Raw genomic sequence first — 14,028 nt, forward strand, 5'->3', positions numbered from 1 at the left:
CGTGGCAGCATTGTAGCCAGAAGAGCAAAATAATGCATCCACCGGGAATCGAACCCGGGCCACCCTCGTGGTGGCCGAGCATTCTACCACTTTTGTTGTTGTTGTTGTTGTTCTCATTTTGTTCGTTGCAGTTGTTGGGGGGCGGACGTCCGATGACGCCCGTTCAAGTTCATCGTTGACTCAGTCCTTCATTAGAGGGAGCAGATAATCCTCTGACCGAACACGCTGAGTTATCGTGCCGGCATACCTTAAGATTATGAGACTTAGGCACTACCTACTGCGCTACCGACACAAAACCACTGAGCCACAGATGCTCGACAAGCTACCCATGCAATACGAGCAGCTGTTGGCAGGGAAAGTGGGATTGCCACCCAGCGACGTCGAAAAAAGGGCTAAACTCGCGGAGTCCTCCACTACACTGCCTTAAAACGACCGCTCATCACTATCGTGTGAGTAACCTTGCGTCAGCGGCGACGAGTCTTGCCCAAAGACGTAGCGTGCTTGGAGGCGCTGCCCGAATGCGTGTGGATGCACCCTCCTACCTCGTAATGCGCCTGCAGCTCCTATAGCCGTGGGCCGCTGCCGGCGGGCGGGAAGCCGACACAGCGCGGCGTTGCGAGCAGTGGCACTGCAGTGGTGTTGTAATTATGAGCATAGTTTCCTGCCAAGCAGTTGATTCGGGTTCGATTCCCGGCCACCGCAAGTGGCGCTAATATTTCCCTGTCATTATGTGGGCTCCTGCTGTTAAATTAACGTTTTTTTTTCGTCGTTGCACCACCCAGACCATCCTGTGGTATGTCCCGACTTGTCCCGACTTTGCTCGGCTGACGCGAAAGCTGACGCTTGGAAATCGCCCTTATGTAAAGGACAGGCACTATAGACGGCTGTGAGAGGTGAGGTGTGGCGGGTACCAAAACGCGATATTTTCTGCTCCTTCTGCCAAAACAAAAAAAGAAAAAACCGACGCAGTCGGTAAGACATTTTTATATTCTTCTTTTTGCTTTTTCATCCTATGTTTCCCATTTTTTTCGATTTTTAAATTAAGGTTTTGTTTCGTCGTTGCACCACCCAGACCATCCTGTAGTATGTCCCGACTTGTCCCGACTTTGCTCGGCTGACGCGAAAGCTGACGCTTGGAAATCGCCCTTATGTAAACGACAGGCACTATAAACGGCTGTGAGAGGTGAGGTGTGGCGAGGTACCAAAACGGGATATTTTCTGCTCCTTCTTCCAAAACAAAAAAAGAAAAAAACCAACGCAGTCGGTAGGACTCGAACCTACGCTCCCAGAGGGAATCTGATTTCTAGTCAGACGCCTTAACCACTCGGCCACGAGTGCTTGTAGGACAAGCAACCCTCGAAACGTGAAAAACATAACCGATTGCGTCTGCGCAGAATGTTGACAGGAAACGAAAACCGTGCACTGATTACGGCAGGGCTACTATCGCTATGACACGAGACATTACGGAAGCGTTAAAATCTTCGCCCAGACAGGGACTTGAACCCTGGACCCTTAGGTTAAAAGCCTAATGCTCTACCGACTGAGCTATTCGGGCTTTGGCTTGTTGCGGCTGGAGCTGCTTCAAGCAACGTGATTAACTGGGACGTGTGTGTAGGCTTCTGGCGCTACTGGCGACTTCACCGACTTCTCACTGACGCTGGTAGCAGCCCACAGCGGACCAGTGCCTCTTCTCCCTTTATTCCGGTGCTGACAGTAACTGCATCACGTGCCTGCTTTCCCCGATTACGTTCGGTTGAAGCTAAGGAAGAAGGGCGACCAACGACAGTTCGAAGGCCAAAACATAGAGCGTTGTGTGCGCAAACAGTTCCGTTCCGGTACCGGCAATCGAACCCGGGCCTCCTGGGTGAAAGCCAGGTATCCTAGCCACTAGACCACACAGAACTTGCTTGACAACAGTGAGATTTACTTCGTCTCTTCTCGTATTTTGTGCTGAATCTGGACTAAGTGCTGTTCTCTGCTTGCGATCATATCTGCGCCTACAGACCGGCATGGCGCACAGTTCAAAATTGACTGTCCATTGCTGTGTGCATCGCATTTTGCTTGTAACAGGGGAGGAGAAATATCAAACTTGTTACGTCGTCATAATTGGAAGTAAACATTTTGACGCTGAGGAGTGCACTTCGAGTGGATAACGGATGACAGTTAAGTACGTTCCCTAGCAACAGCAACGCCGTTAATGCAGCCATGATGTACAGAAAATTAAATGCCACGGGTGAGGATCGAACTCACGACCTTAAGATTATGAGACTTACGCGCTGCCTACTGCGCTACCGAGGCACGCGGGAGACGACCTACCAGGAAACTAGCTAAGCCTCACATATTAGAGATAGACAGTTTGCGCTTTCTGAACAATCTGTTGTCTTGCTACACGTGCTGTCCCGACTCTCTAGATTAAACTGCAGCCGCAGCTATACAGCTATAAGGTCCTGGGCTGACGCATCTCAAGCGAGCAATCCGCGTGGCAGCATTGTAGCCAGAAGAGCAAAATAATGCATCCACCGGGAATCGAACCCGGGCCACCCTCGTGGTGGCCGAGCATTCTACCACTTTTGTTGTTGTTGTTGTTGTTCTCATTTTGTTCGTTGCAGTTGTTGGGGGGCGGACGTCCGATGACGCCCGTTCAAGTTCATCGTTGACTCAGTCCTTCATTAGAGGGAGCAGATAATCCTCTGACCGAACACGCTGAGTTATCGTGCCGGCATACCTTAAGATTATGAGACTTAGGCACTACCTACTGCGCTACCGACACAAAACCACTGAGCCACAGATGCTCGACAAGCTACCCATGCAATACGAGCAGCTGTTGGCAGGGAAAGTGGGATTGCCACCCAGCGACGTCGAAAAAAGGGCTAAACTCGCGGAGTCCTCCACTACACTGCCTTAAAACGACCGCTCATCACTATCGTGTGAGTAACCTTGCGTCAGCGGCGACGAGTCTTGCCCAAAGACGTAGCGTGCTTGGAGGCGCTGCCCGAATGCGTGTGGATGCACCCTCCTACCTCGTAATGCGCCTGCAGCTCCTATAGCCGTGGGCCGCTGCCGGCGGGCGGGAAGCCGACACAGCGCGGCGTTGCGAGCAGTGGCACTGCAGTGGTGTTGTAATTATGAGCATAGTTTCCTGCCAAGCAGTTGATTCGGGTTCGATTCCCGGCCACCGCAAGTGGCGCTAATATTTCCCTGTCATTATGTGGGCTCCTGCTGTTAAATTAACGTTTTTTTTTCGTCGTTGCACCACCCAGACCATCCTGTGGTATGTCCCGACTTGTCCCGACTTTGCTCGGCTGACGCGAAAGCTGACGCTTGGAAATCGCCCTTATGTAAAGGACAGGCACTATAGACGGCTGTGAGAGGTGAGGTGTGGCGGGTACCAAAACGCGATATTTTCTGCTCCTTCTGCCAAAACAAAAAAAGAAAAAACCGACGCAGTCGGTAAGACATTTTTATATTCTTCTTTTTGCTTTTTCATCCTATGTTTCCCATTTTTTTCGATTTTTAAATTAAGGTTTTGTTTCGTCGTTGCACCACCCAGACCATCCTGTAGTATGTCCCGACTTGTCCCGACTTTGCTCGGCTGACGCGAAAGCTGACGCTTGGAAATCGCCCTTATGTAAACGACAGGCACTATAAACGGCTGTGAGAGGTGAGGTGTGGCGAGGTACCAAAACGGGATATTTTCTGCTCCTTCTTCCAAAACAAAAAAAGAAAAAAACCAACGCAGTCGGTAGGACTCGAACCTACGCTCCCAGAGGGAATCTGATTTCTAGTCAGACGCCTTAACCACTCGGCCACGAGTGCTTGTAGGACAAGCAACCCTCGAAACGTGAAAAACATAACCGATTGCGTCTGCGCAGAATGTTGACAGGAAACGAAAACCGTGCACTGATTACGGCAGGGCTACTATCGCTATGACACGAGACATTACGGAAGCGTTAAAATCTTCGCCCGGACAGGGACTTGAACCCTGGACCCTTAGGTTAAAAGCCTAATGCTCTACCGACTGAGCTATTCGGGCTTTGGCTTGTTGCGGCTGGAGCTGCTTCAAGCAACGTGATTAACTGGGACGTGTGTGTAGGCTTCTGGCGCTACTGGCGACTTCACCGACTTCTCACTGACGCTGGTAGCAGCCCACAGCGGACCAGTGCCTCTTCTCCCTTTATTCCGGTGCTGACAGTAACTGCATCACGTGCCTGCTTTCCCCGATTACGTTCGGTTGAAGCTAAGGAAGAAGGGCGACCAACGACAGTTCGAAGGCCAAAACATAGAGCGTTGTGTGCGCAAACAGTTCCGTTCCGGTACCGGCAATCGAACCCGGGCCTCCTGGGTGAAAGCCAGGTATCCTAGCCACTAGACCACACAGAACTTGCTTGACAACAGTGAGATTTACTCCGTCTCTTCTCGTATTTTGTGCTGAATCTGGACTAAGTGCTGTTCTCTGCTTGCGATCATATCTGCGCCTACAGACCGGCATGGCGCACAGTTCAAAATTGACTGTCCATTGCTGTGTGCATCGCATTTTGCTTGTAACAGGGGAGGAGAAATATCAAACTTGTTACGTCGTCATAATTGGAAGTAAACATTTTGACGCTGAGGAGTGCACTTCGAGTGGATAACGGATGACAGTTAAGTATGTTCCCTAGCAACAGCAACGCCGTTAATGCAGCCATGATGTACAGAAAATTAAATGCCACGGGTGAGGATCGAACTCACGACCTTAAGATTATGAGACTTACGCGCTGCCTACTGCGCTACCGAGGCACGCGGGAGACGACCTACCAGGAAACTAGCTAAGCCTCACATATTAGAGATAGACAGTTTGCGCTTTCTGAACAATCTGTTGTCTTGCTACACGTGCTGTCCCGACTCTCTAGATTAAACTGCAGCCGCAGCTATACAGCTATAAGGTCCTGGGCTGACGCATCTCAAGCGAGCAATCCGCGTGGCAGCATTGTAGCCAGAAGAGCAAAATAATGCATCCACCGGGAATCGAACCCGGGCCACCCTCGTGGTGGCCGAGCATTCTACCACTTTTGTTGTTGTTGTTGTTGTTCTCATTTTGTTCGTTGCAGTTGTTGGGGGGCGGACGTCCGATGACGCCCGTTCAAGTTCATCGTTGACTCAGTCCTTCATTAGAGGGAGCAGATAATCCTCTGACCGAACACGCTGAGTTATCGTGCCGGCATACCTTAAGATTATGAGACTTAGGCACTACCTACTGCGCTACCGACACAAAACCACTGAGCCACAGATGCTCGACAAGCTACCCATGCAATACGAGCAGCTGTTGGCAGGGAAAGTGGGATTGCCACCCAGCGACGTCGAAAAAAGGGCTAAACTCGCGGAGTCCTCCACTACACTGCCTTAAAACGACCGCTCATCACTATCGTGTGAGTAACCTTGCGTCAGCGGCGACGAGTCTTGCCCAAAGACGTAGCGTGCTTGGAGGCGCTGCCCGAATGCGTGTGGATGCACCCTCCTACCTCGTAATGCGCCTGCAGCTCCTATAGCCGTGGGCCGCTGCCGGCGGGCGGGAAGCCGACACAGCGCGGCGTTGCGAGCAGTGGCACTGCAGTGGTGTTGTAATTATGAGCATAGTTTCCTGCCAAGCAGTTGATTCGGGTTCGATTCCCGGCCACCGCAAGTGGCGCTAATATTTCCCTGTCATTATGTGGGCTCCTGCTGTTAAATTAACGTTTTTTTTTCGTCGTTGCACCACCCAGACCATCCTGTGGTATGTCCCGACTTGTCCCGACTTTGCTCGGCTGACGCGAAAGCTGACGCTTGGAAATCGCCCTTATGTAAAGGACAGGCACTATAGACGGCTGTGAGAGGTGAGGTGTGGCGGGTACCAAAACGCGATATTTTCTGCTCCTTCTGCCAAAACAAAAAAAGAAAAAACCGACGCAGTCGGTAAGACATTTTTATATTCTTCTTTTTGCTTTTTCATCCTATGTTTCCCATTTTTTTCGATTTTTAAATTAAGGTTTTGTTTCGTCGTTGCACCACCCAGACCATCCTGTAGTATGTCCCGACTTGTCCCGACTTTGCTCGGCTGACGCGAAAGCTGACGCTTGGAAATCGCCCTTATGTAAACGACAGGCACTATAAACGGCTGTGAGAGGTGAGGTGTGGCGAGGTACCAAAACGGGATATTTTCTGCTCCTTCTTCCAAAACAAAAAAAGAAAAAAACCAACGCAGTCGGTAGGACTCGAACCTACGCTCCCAGAGGGAATCTGATTTCTAGTCAGACGCCTTAACCACTCGGCCACGAGTGCTTGTAGGACAAGCAACCCTCGAAACGTGAAAAACATAACCGATTGCGTCTGCGCAGAATGTTGACAGGAAACGAAAACCGTGCACTGATTACGGCAGGGCTACTATCGCTATGACACGAGACATTACGGAAGCGTTAAAATCTTCGCCCGGACAGGGACTTGAACCCTGGACCCTTAGGTTAAAAGCCTAATGCTCTACCGACTGAGCTATTCGGGCTTTGGCTTGTTGCGGCTGGAGCTGCTTCAAGCAACGTGATTAACTGGGACGTGTGTGTAGGCTTCTGGCGCTACTGGCGACTTCACCGACTTCTCACTGACGCTGGTAGCAGCCCACAGCGGACCAGTGCCTCTTCTCCCTTTATTCCGGTGCTGACAGTAACTGCATCACGTGCCTGCTTTCCCCGATTACGTTCGGTTGAAGCTAAGGAAGAAGGGCGACCAACGACAGTTCGAAGGCCAAAACATAGAGCGTTGTGTGCGCAAACAGTTCCGTTCCGGTACCGGCAATCGAACCCGGGCCTCCTGGGTGAAAGCCAGGTATCCTAGCCACTAGACCACACAGAACTTGCTTGACAACAGTGAGATTTACTCCGTCTCTTCTCGTATTTTGTGCTGAATCTGGACTAAGTGCTGTTCTCTGCTTGCGATCATATCTGCGCCTACAGACCGGCATGGCGCACAGTTCAAAATTGACTGTCCATTGCTGTGTGCATCGCATTTTGCTTGTAACAGGGGAGGAGAAATATCAAACTTGTTACGTCGTCATAATTGGAAGTAAACATTTTGACGCTGAGGAGTGCACTTCGAGTGGATAACGGATGACAGTTAAGTACGTTCCCTAGCAACAGCAACGCCGTTAATGCAGCCATGATGTACAGAAAATTAAATGCCACGGGTGAGGATCGAACTCACGACCTTAAGATTATGAGACTTACGCGCTGCCTACTGCGCTACCGAGGCACGCGGGAGACGACCTACCAGGAAACTAGCTAAGCCTCACATATTAGAGATAGACAGTTTGCGCTTTCTGAACAATCTGTTGTCTTGCTACACGTGCTGTCCCGACTCTCTAGATTAAACTGCAGCCGCAGCTATACAGCTATAAGGTCCTGGGCTGACGCATCTCAAGCGAGCAATCCGCGTGGCAGCATTGTAGCCAGAAGAGCAAAATAATGCATCCACCGGGAATCGAACCCGGGCCACCCTCGTGGTGGCCGAGCATTCTACCACTTTTGTTGTTGTTGTTGTTGTTCTCATTTTGTTCGTTGCAGTTGTTGGGGGGCGGACGTCCGATGACGCCCGTTCAAGTTCATCGTTGACTCAGTCCTTCATTAGAGGGAGCAGATAATCCTCTGACCGAACACGCTGAGTTATCGTGCCGGCATACCTTAAGATTATGAGACTTAGGCACTACCTACTGCGCTACCGACACAAAACCACTGAGCCACAGATGCTCGACAAGCTACCCATGCAATACGAGCAGCTGTTGGCAGGGAAAGTGGGATTGCCACCCAGCGACGTCGAAAAAAGGGCTAAACTCGCGGAGTCCTCCACTACACTGCCTTAAAACGACCGCTCATCACTATCGTGTGAGTAACCTTGCGTCAGCGGCGACGAGTCTTGCCCAAAGACGTAGCGTGCTTGGAGGCGCTGCCCGAATGCGTGTGGATGCACCCTCCTACCTCGTAATGCGCCTGCAGCTCCTATAGCCGTGGGCCGCTGCCGGCGGGCGGGAAGCCGACACAGCGCGGCGTTGCGAGCAGTGGCACTGCAGTGGTGTTGTAATTATGAGCATAGTTTCCTGCCAAGCAGTTGATTCGGGTTCGATTCCCGGCCACCGCAAGTGGCGCTAATATTTCCCTGTCATTATGTGGGCTCCTGCTGTTAAATTAACGTTTTTTTTTCGTCGTTGCACCACCCAGACCATCCTGTGGTATGTCCCGACTTGTCCCGACTTTGCTCGGCTGACGCGAAAGCTGACGCTTGGAAATCGCCCTTATGTAAAGGACAGGCACTATAGACGGCTGTGAGAGGTGAGGTGTGGCGGGTACCAAAACGCGATATTTTCTGCTCCTTCTGCCAAAACAAAAAAAGAAAAAACCGACGCAGTCGGTAAGACATTTTTATATTCTTCTTTTTGCTTTTTCATCCTATGTTTCCCATTTTTTTCGATTTTTAAATTAAGGTTTTGTTTCGTCGTTGCACCACCCAGACCATCCTGTAGTATGTCCCGACTTGTCCCGACTTTGCTCGGCTGACGCGAAAGCTGACGCTTGGAAATCGCCCTTATGTAAACGACAGGCACTATAAACGGCTGTGAGAGGTGAGGTGTGGCGAGGTACCAAAACGGGATATTTTCTGCTCCTTCTTCCAAAACAAAAAAAGAAAAAAACCAACGCAGTCGGTAGGACTCGAACCTACGCTCCCAGAGGGAATCTGATTTCTAGTCAGACGCCTTAACCACTCGGCCACGAGTGCTTGTAGGACAAGCAACCCTCGAAACGTGAAAAACATAACCGATTGCGTCTGCGCAGAATGTTGACAGGAAACGAAAACCGTGCACTGATTACGGCAGGGCTACTATCGCTATGACACGAGACATTACGGAAGCGTTAAAATCTTCGCCCGGACAGGGACTTGAACCCTGGACCCTTAGGTTAAAAGCCTAATGCTCTACCGACTGAGCTATTCGGGCTTTGGCTTGTTGCGGCTGGAGCTGCTTCAAGCAACGTGATTAACTGGGACGTGTGTGTAGGCTTCTGGCGCTACTGGCGACTTCACCGACTTCTCACTGACGCTGGTAGCAGCCCACAGCGGACCAGTGCCTCTTCTCCCTTTATTCCGGTGCTGACAGTAACTGCATCACGTGCCTGCTTTCCCCGATTACGTTCGGTTGAAGCTAAGGAAGAAGGGCGACCAACGACAGTTCGAAGGCCAAAACATAGAGCGTTGTGTGCGCAAACAGTTCCGTTCCGGTACCGGCAATCGAACCCGGGCCTCCTGGGTGAAAGCCAGGTATCCTAGCCACTTTTTTTTTTTTTTTTTTTTTTTTGTTTTTACGCCTTAACCACTTTTTTTTTTTTTTTTTTTTTTTTTTTTTTTTATTTTTTTTTTTTTAATTTTGTTTGAACCACTTTTTTTTTTTTTTTTTTTCCTCTTTTTGTTTTTTATGAGGATCTTCCAGAAGGGATCCATTCTTCCACCAGAACTCAATCCATTTCTTCTAGGTGAGTGAGGCGTTAACGGCAAAAAAAAAAAAATGATGACACTATCAACTATGTTAAGCAGTGTCGAACTAAAGTACCTTTTCTGGTTAGGATTAATAAATAAATAAATAAGAAATAAGTGATTAAAAAGGGATCTTCTCCTTTGTTGGTGCAAAATATAAGAAAACGAAAAGTGTTTGTTTTTTTCTCTAGTGTTGTCTTCACATCTTTCGTCTGTTATTGTCCTCTGCTGCTCCTCAATGATGTAGCGAATAGTCGGTTTCGCCTTACTTCGAAAGAAGGTTAAACATGCATTCATGTCTCGTGGTATAGTTTCGGGCGTTCTTTAAATATTACGTTCCCCGTCATGGCAAGGCTGACGGGTCGAGTGTCGAATCGCATATCACACAATGGTCTTGCTTAAAAAGTTGGCAAAGGTCGCCTTGTAGTTACGTTCGCGTGCGATCATGCTGTGCTGCAGGGTCAGGTATAGAACGAAATCGTCTTTGTTCTTATCGCCAGTACTAAAAATATAGTGCACTGTGTGACCTATTATCCAGTTGACAGCATTCCGCTTTGTCCTGGGAAATGGGATTGCATCAGGGTTGAGAAAGTCAGCTGGCGTTATCGCAGATGGTGAGGTCCTCTTGATGCTCGACAGTTTCTGTCGGGCGTAACCCCATATATCTTTCGTGGTACCACAGACGAAACGGTGTTCTTCGCTGTCTATGAGATTACACGTGACACACATTGGCGAGTCCTGCAAATGAATTGCATGAAGCCTGGACTGCGTCGGGATTTTTCTATTGACGGCAGCGTACCACGTCGCCTTTACTTGCGAAGGTAAGTAGGGGCTGTGGATGTTTTGCCACGTCGCGTCCCAGTTGTAGTTTGGAAATTTTTGTTCGATAACATTCCGTGATTTAGTTGCCACAAAGGAGTTGTAGATTGCCTTAACTGTCGTCAAATTCTTTTCAGAGACTGTTGTATGGACATAACTATACTCTAAGAGAAAACTCTTGAAGTGGTAGAGCGCAGTCGGTATATGGTGCACATCAATTGGCGGTTGAAGATCAGTCGGTGCGATTTCATTCAGGACAAGAGCGGTCAGACTGGTCGGTGACTGTTTCCATAGCTTGTAAGTTTTGCAGAAATAAAGAGCTTTCGCTTTCTTGTGTACATCGATGAGACTGAGTCCGCCATCTCGCGTTGGGAGTGTCAAGGTGTCATATCGAACTTTAAAGATCTGGCCACGACATACAAAGTGTCCAAGCGCGGACAGCATGCATTTGGCTATATCGGTGGGGATGGGCAAAACTTGAGCCACATAATTGATTTTGGCAGTGATATAAATATTGGCCAATTCAACCTTTTGAAGCTCGTCCAATTTCCTGACGCTATGTAACTTCGCACAAGCACGAATTTTGTTGAGCAATTGCTTATAATTGGCGGCAATGGTGTGGCGGATGGTGTTCCGAAAATCGACACCGAGACACGTCATCCTAGTGATCTCTTTAAGCTGGCCATGACCGATCGCGCCTATGCCTTGCCCAACGTTCATGATCCCTGATTTCGTCCAATGCAGTTTCGCACCAGATGCCTTTTCATATTGTGAGATGATCTGGAGACCCCTCTCGACCTCATTGACATTCATAGCTAGGAAGGTAACATCATCAGCGTAAGCTCGGCACACTATCTTCTGCCCGTGTATGTGGAGTCCTTGTAAACGTTCCGTCAAGGTGACTAGCAGCGGTTCGATCGCAATGGCAAACAGCGCCATCGACATAGGGCAGCCCTGCCTAACAGAACTGTTTATCGGGACGGCGCGACTTGGCTGACCGTTAACGACAAGTTTGGATGTACTATTCCGTAACAATTTCTGTATGATGCTGATGAACTGCGGAGGAAAACCCAGAGTCTGCATTATCTGGAAAAGGTAAGGATGGTTCACTCTGTCGAAAGCCTGTGCGAAATCTAAAGTTACGATAGCACATCGGATTTTGCAAGCGTCCGCAACAGAAATCACATCTCGATAGTCTGATAATGTCTGATATATAGCTCTGTCCTTTCCAACACTCGTTTGATGTGATCCAATGACGGTATGCATCACAGTTTTCATTCTCGTTGCGAGAATGCGAGCAAAAATTTTGTAGTCGCTGTTGAGCAACGTAATGGGTCGCAAAGTTGCGACGGTGTTATTGCTCGTCCGTTTCGGGAGTAAGACCACAAGTCCTTCACTGAATGGCGGAGGAATGGGCATGTCCGGTTTGAGAAGTTCGTTGCAGAGCACCGTCAGCTTTGTCTTCAGTTGTGGCCAGAAGACTTGATAAAGTTCCACCGGGAGACCGTCACATCCGGGAGATTTGTTTTTTGGACTGTGGAACACCACATCTTCCAGTTCATCTTCCGTTACATCGGTGACGAGTTCGGCTACATCCGCAGGGCTAAGCCTGTGCGTTAAGCTGCTCCGGAACTCTGCAAGGGCTTCGTCGTCGGTAGGTTTATTGGACATCAAGTCAGTGTAATAAGTTTGAACGGCGTCTCTGATATCGTGTTGCCGAGTTAGAATCGTGCCGTCTTCGGATTGTAGTTCAGTTAAGATCTTTGTCCGTGCTCGTTTAGTTTCACGTATCAGGTGATAAATGGATGGCTGTTCGCCTTTTGCCATAGTCGAAACCCGACCTCTAATTTTGTAACCTTCCATCTGTTTTCGTTTCAAAAGTAATATTTTTGCTTGCAGTCTTTTAATGCGGGGGTAGTTGTCAATCACAGTGGCATCAAGAGTATATAAGTCTCGAAGACATTGATAATAAAACTCCATCGTTCTCTTAAACCACCAGTTCTTATTCCGGGAATATTGTATCATGGATTTACGAATTTTCGGTTTAGCGCATTCGAGCCACCATTGCAATGCCGAGCCGTACGTATTGAATTTGGCTTCACTTTCATTCCACGCTCGAGTGAAGGCTTCTCTGCATTCAGGATCGTCTAAATGTGCAACATTTAGTTTCCATAGTCCTTTGCCTCGGTAGGTTTCCTGTTTCCCCAAATTCAGCGTGCAAATATAAGCCGCATGGTCGGAGAAACTGGTTGGCCAGACCTCAGTTTGTAAAATTCGCTGTCTGAGAGTGTCCGATACGTAAATGCGGTCCAATCTACTCGCTGAATGATTCGTGACGTGAGTAAAACCGGGTGTTGTACCAAACTTGTGCTCCCACGTATCGACTAAACGTAAATCCTTGACGATCTGTTCTAATTCAATCGATTTATTGAAATGCGGCGTCTGATCTTTGGCGTTAAGTACACAGTTAAAATCTCCTGCCAATATTAGGTGGTCATATTGTGTTGCAAAAAGCGGAAGTATTTCTTCCTTGAAAAAGTCCGCTCGGCGTCGCCTATTAGTTGAGCCGGATGGTGCATACAGATTTAGGAGTCTAACATTATTGATAGTCACGCCAATTCCCCTACAACTTATGAGTCGTTCTACATTCTGGACGATAATTCCTTCTTTCGTGAGAATAGCGGTGCCTAAATCGGAACCGTGTCCCGGATTGGCCGTCACATTATAACCGGGAATGTGGTCCAAAGCAATGTCGGCGACCTCCTGAAGCAAGAGGATATCAATGTCGGCGGCGTATAAGAGGTCTACGATGTTGTCGAGTTTGAGGGAACTGCGGATTTTATTTATATTTAATGTACCAATTTTATACGCCTGCTGATCAGTCATTCACGCTCTTACGAGAGTAAGAAGGAATCGGCGCCGTTTTAAAAGAAGTCAGAGTCCTCTTCTTTGTTTGCCTGCCGTGGATCCAGTAACTTATCATCATGTGCCGGTTCTATTGCCGTAGAAGGCTGTTCGGGAAATCGGGAAGTGACTGGAATATCAGTTGCATCAGCGTCCATGTGTTCGACCTCTGGTTCCGCCGCCCAGTCTATAGTGCTGGGGTTCTTGGACGCAAGAGGATGATGTTGTCGTTGTTCTTTTAAACAATGATCAACATCGTCACTGCACATGGGAGACACCTGGCCGGTAGCATCGCGAGAGGGCTCAGTTAGCGTGATTGCACGATCTTCATCCCGCAGGTGTGCAGAAGTTAGCGCCTGTTGGCGGGAGGATTCTGGTGATTTTGCACTGACTTTGTCCATGATTTGCTGCACCTTTCCCCGCAACGACGCCGCCGCCTCTTCCGCACCCTGGCGGGCGATTCTGCGTTTCTTGTTCTTCCGCGGGGATTTAGCAGGTGGACAACGCTCATCGGAATCCGAGATTTCATGGTGGGGTTGTGGGGAACGACATTCAGCAGTCACAGTCCTGACCTGCGTCTCTAAGGAGGTGGAATTTTGTTCTGTTGACAGAGTCGGGGACTGCGCTACGGAATCAACCACGTCACTCACACTCAGGTGTTGCTCTTGTCGCTCAGAAATGTCAACAAGTTGCTCGGCCGTTGGAGGAAGGGTTGGTTGGGGGCGAATGTCTACTTCGGTATCCATGGGCAGTTGGTCGGTCGGTTGGTCGCGAGCCACCGAA

General features: G+C 49.1%; 11 non-coding genes across 11 annotated transcripts; all 11 read right to left on the reverse strand.

Annotated features, from left to right (window-relative positions):
* Positions 1 to 1,256: 1,256 nt before the first annotated feature.
* On the reverse strand, positions 1,257 to 1,338 carry Trnas-aga (transfer RNA serine (anticodon AGA)). The gene has a single exon. It is a non-coding gene; the product is annotated as a tRNA-Ser (tRNA).
* A 144-nt stretch (positions 1,339 to 1,482) lies between these two features.
* Trnak-uuu (transfer RNA lysine (anticodon UUU)) lies at positions 1,483 to 1,555 on the reverse strand. Its single transcript has one exon. It is a non-coding gene; the product is annotated as a tRNA-Lys (tRNA).
* A 670-nt stretch (positions 1,556 to 2,225) lies between these two features.
* On the reverse strand, positions 2,226 to 2,298 carry Trnam-cau (transfer RNA methionine (anticodon CAU)). The gene has a single exon. It is a non-coding gene; the product is annotated as a tRNA-Met (tRNA).
* A 1,436-nt stretch (positions 2,299 to 3,734) lies between these two features.
* Trnas-aga (transfer RNA serine (anticodon AGA)) lies at positions 3,735 to 3,816 on the reverse strand. Its single transcript has one exon. It is a non-coding gene; the product is annotated as a tRNA-Ser (tRNA).
* Positions 3,817 to 3,960: 144 nt separating this feature from the next.
* Positions 3,961 to 4,033, reverse strand: Trnak-uuu (transfer RNA lysine (anticodon UUU)). Its single transcript has one exon. It is a non-coding gene; the product is annotated as a tRNA-Lys (tRNA).
* A 670-nt stretch (positions 4,034 to 4,703) lies between these two features.
* Positions 4,704 to 4,776, reverse strand: Trnam-cau (transfer RNA methionine (anticodon CAU)). The gene has a single exon. It is a non-coding gene; the product is annotated as a tRNA-Met (tRNA).
* Positions 4,777 to 6,212: 1,436 nt separating this feature from the next.
* Positions 6,213 to 6,294, reverse strand: Trnas-aga (transfer RNA serine (anticodon AGA)). Its single transcript has one exon. It is a non-coding gene; the product is annotated as a tRNA-Ser (tRNA).
* A 144-nt stretch (positions 6,295 to 6,438) lies between these two features.
* Trnak-uuu (transfer RNA lysine (anticodon UUU)) lies at positions 6,439 to 6,511 on the reverse strand. Its single transcript has one exon. It is a non-coding gene; the product is annotated as a tRNA-Lys (tRNA).
* A 670-nt stretch (positions 6,512 to 7,181) lies between these two features.
* On the reverse strand, positions 7,182 to 7,254 carry Trnam-cau (transfer RNA methionine (anticodon CAU)). Its single transcript has one exon. It is a non-coding gene; the product is annotated as a tRNA-Met (tRNA).
* Positions 7,255 to 8,690: 1,436 nt separating this feature from the next.
* Positions 8,691 to 8,772, reverse strand: Trnas-aga (transfer RNA serine (anticodon AGA)). The gene has a single exon. It is a non-coding gene; the product is annotated as a tRNA-Ser (tRNA).
* A 144-nt stretch (positions 8,773 to 8,916) lies between these two features.
* On the reverse strand, positions 8,917 to 8,989 carry Trnak-uuu (transfer RNA lysine (anticodon UUU)). The gene has a single exon. It is a non-coding gene; the product is annotated as a tRNA-Lys (tRNA).
* Between the last annotated feature and the right edge of the window lie 5,039 nt (positions 8,990 to 14,028).

This window comes from Schistocerca gregaria, unplaced genomic scaffold (genome assembly GCF_023897955.1).
Source record: "Schistocerca gregaria isolate iqSchGreg1 unplaced genomic scaffold, iqSchGreg1.2 ptg000337l, whole genome shotgun sequence".
In the NCBI taxonomy this organism is placed as follows: domain Eukaryota; kingdom Metazoa; phylum Arthropoda; class Insecta; order Orthoptera; family Acrididae; genus Schistocerca; species Schistocerca gregaria.